Raw genomic sequence first — 4,090 nt, forward strand, 5'->3', positions numbered from 1 at the left:
TCCACTATGGAAGCGGAATACATTGCCATCGTCTTATGTTGTGCACAATTATTATTGATAAAACAAAATTTAGTTGATTTTGATTTACATTTTCCTGATACAAAAATATTTTGTGATAATATTAGTGCCATAAATATTTCAAAAAAAAATTCCGTTTTACATTTAAGAACAAAAAATATAGATGTATATCATCATTTTTTACATGATCATGTAGAAAGAAAAGATGCATCCTTTGTTTATATTGATACAAAAGCGCAATTAGCAAACATCTTTACCATGCCTCTTAAAGAAGAAGATTTTTGTCGCATAAGAGTTAAACTAGACATGTGCATTATTTGATCATTTTAATGGTCTTGCATGTTTTCATTATATTGGATAAAATTTTTTATATCTTGATTGTTTATGTGCTCTCATTGTTATAACATGTTGTAATATACAAGGACACTTAGAGGAGTGGTTGGGAGAGACCAGAGTCAATTCTAAGAGGAGTGTGTTGGTAGTAAAGCCTAGGGAGAGGTGATAAATCCAAAAACTTGAGGAATGTAACACGGGTAGGCCAACATTTAGAGGAGTATCTTATGGATTTGATAACATGTGCATTGTATTGTATACCCCATTTTGATGGTGACAAAGGGGGAGAAAAATCTCCTACACTTTGTGCACATAGATAGAGGGAGAGTCTTATAGATAGGGGGAGCATCTATCTATAAGTATACTTTTATTTATTTTTATGCTATTTTATAATGATGATTTGTCGTCATCAAAAAGGGGGAGATTGTGAGGTCTCGTATTTTGATGATGATTTACAAACTCCATTATTAGTGTTAATTGATTGCCAAGTGATATTATGCAAGATATATTTTATCAGATATATTTTATCAGATATATTTTATCAAGTAATATAATGCCACAGTTAGAGGATGGATGGAATTTTTCACCACAATGATGATATTCAAGGAGGTGGAGGCAAATTTATGAAGAAGAGCTTTCAAACGCAACATATACAAGATGAGCTTCATTAACAAGTTAGCAAATATCCAGTCTCAAGAGTTGTATACAATTGTGAGCGATATTTGAATTTTTATTTTCTCTCTAGATCATAATGTAGGCAAGAATTAACGTAGATAGCTTTTTAAGCATTTGGGGATCACACACACACCTTTTCAAAACTCGTGTTTTTGACGTTTTGGCGAAATAATGAATTTTCACAAATACAAGGTGCTATTTAAAAAATCCCTTCTCTAACATACTCATTTTCATATTTATAAGTATTCTCCCAAATTTTATTATTTTTAGAGTTGATTTAATATTTTAAATAATTTTTATTAAATCATTTTTAGAACATCATCAATTCCGGAAAAAATCATGTGTCTGGAAACGGTCGACCGATAAGATGCAACCGGTCGACCGATCAGAAATAGTTTCTGAGACCCTGTAGTCTGGCGCTCATCAGTCGACCGATACACGTTCATCGGTCGACCGATGGCAGGTGACCAGCCGACTGATGCATATGTATCCGTCGATCGACGGTGTTTCCAGATTGCTGTTTCAACCAACGGTTGACTCATCGGTCGACCGATCATGGTCCACCGGTCGACCGAAAGTATTGTAATGGTCATTTTTTCAGACTTTGGGGTTTGGGGGATTGTGTTGGTTTTGAGGATTTTCTTGCGATTTGGGCTATTGTTTTGAGTGCCTATAAATATCTTGCAGCCCCCATTTGTTCAGTAACAAATAAAAAAGAAAGCAAGAAAATATACTTGAGTATTGTGTTGTGTGGAGAGCTTGATCTCGAGGAGATCGTTGTGAAGAAGTTCAGGCTTCCAAACCGGGTTGTGATTAGTGGATTATCATCGGGAGAGGTGGTCATGGACGTAGGTCGAGAGTACCAAACATCGTGAACACATCGGGGCTTTATTTGGCTAACTATTTTCTAACCCTCTCTCTCTCACACATTTATTGCCTTATTGTTATATTGTGTCTTGTGTTGCATTGAATTTCATTCATTGCACATTTATTGTTTGATTACCCTATTCACACCTCCTCCTCTAGGGTAATTTCACATATAGCTAACCATCTATTACGATAGCATATCTTTTCAGCGTATGTGGACATTCTTTGTTAATTGCTTAACAGTTAACATTTTAAAATGTTAATCTCCCAAAAAATAATATTGGTTATTAAGCTCCCGTTGTTAATTGGTACATGTCCGGATTCTCTACAATTACTTATGTGGGTTGTTACTTATGTCCGGATTCTCCATAATTATAAATATTTCTATATTATTTAAATAATTAATATCATTCATGAGGTTCATGTAAAGATTTGATTGGCTAACTATAGAGATTCTCTACAATCATGGATGTAATTTCTATCTAATTAGTTTTAGGATTGTGTCTTTAATTCTTTATATAACTTCATGAGAATTAGATAAGGTTAGAGATCTATCATGATTAGGAGATTGAGTCTCATCATGATTAGGAGTTTGAATGATATTATAATTATGAAGTTAGACTAGAGATAGAATTTTGGTTTCCCTATATATATTCTTCTATTTTTAAAGGAAAAATTAATGTGAAGGAGAGAAGAGATAACCGATATTCTTATAATCTAGGGTTAACAGATGGCGTAGCTTGATTTGAGAATATTGTGCGAGAGGCGAGGGTTTTGTATTATTTGTCCGTGTAAAAGATTACAATATTCGGAGAGGGTTTCACAGCTTTTGTCCATTCAGAAGATTGTAAGGAGTGGTTTTTAGAGAAAATATGAGAGTTGATTATGTATGTGAGGTTGAGAGATTGAGAGATGAGAGTTGAGTGGTTCCTCTTGAAGTTCTTCCTGATACATAGTAGATTTCTCGTATTGTTATCCCGTGAATGTAGGTCGAAGTTGGTTGACCGAACCTCGTAAATCTCGGTGTTCTTTCTTCTTGATTGCGGTTGTTTTCTATCTTGTTGATTGTGAGATAGTTTCCGAGTTGCGGAGATCGTAGTACGCGGGAAGACTAAAATTCCCCAACAATTAGTACTTATAGCTGGTCTAAATCTATTGGTTATTTTAAAATTTTATTTATTTGTCTTCCCATATTCTTGAAACGAAGATGCTGATAAGTTGGTTCCATAAGGAGAAAAGGGGTCTATTTCTTTAATTTAAAAAAATTATAATTAATGTAAACCAAAGTGTAAGCTATGATTCTACTCTACAGCATGAGTCATTGGTCATGCTATTTGCTAAAAAGTAAAGTTCTTGAAAGGGATGTTTAAAGAATATGATCAGCATAATCCATATTAGATTGCTTTCGATGTCCTAAGTTTTCTACATTTTATTTGCATTCAAGAACGTAAAGTGAAAAAGACGTTCCTCTCCATCTTTGAACTGGGGGGAAAGAAAATGGTTAAGGGTAGCTTCTGGGGTCATTTTCTCTTCCATTGCGTGCAACTGAAAACCAACATGTTAGCTTGAGAAGCACCAAAGGGCCTAATATTCTCGGATCTAGAAACATAATGGTTAAGGGTCGCTTGTTTTGCTTACTCCAATGAGAATCGCACAATAAATAAATCAATTTAAGTGATGCTTTTAGACATACTTAAAGAGAAGTATCGGATTACTGGTATACGAAGAGTTTCATACCTTTGAAACAAAGCCAAACAAAAGGATTTGATAATTATTATACCGAGCAAAAGTTTTTTTTTGAAGCAAAAACAGGGGATTTCTCACCATTCATTAAAATATAAAAGGTTCAAAATATGAAAAATGGACATGACCATGTGTCCCTGCAGTTTTTTTAAATAGAACTGAAAAAGAGCTTTCTCCCTGAACAGATCCGTGTGGATGAAGAGCGGACATTGTCGTCATTCATCGCAAACATAGATATATTGAGGGATCAAAGCAAGCTCTATACATTTATTGCGTGAATTAAAATTTCTATGAATATATCGAGCCAAAGATATTTCCTAGTGCATATAAAGAGGTAAATGGGTATCATATGTCGTATGAAGATATTCCCCCATACATGTAATGATGTGGCTCTCTATTAACCTAACGTAAAAGATATATATATGTGTGTGTGTGGGGGGGGGGGGGGGGGGTT

The sequence above is a fragment of the Asparagus officinalis genome, chromosome 5, assembly GCF_001876935.1.
Source record: "Asparagus officinalis chromosome 5, Aspof.V1, whole genome shotgun sequence".
NCBI classification, from domain to species: Eukaryota; Viridiplantae; Streptophyta; class Magnoliopsida; order Asparagales; family Asparagaceae; genus Asparagus; species Asparagus officinalis.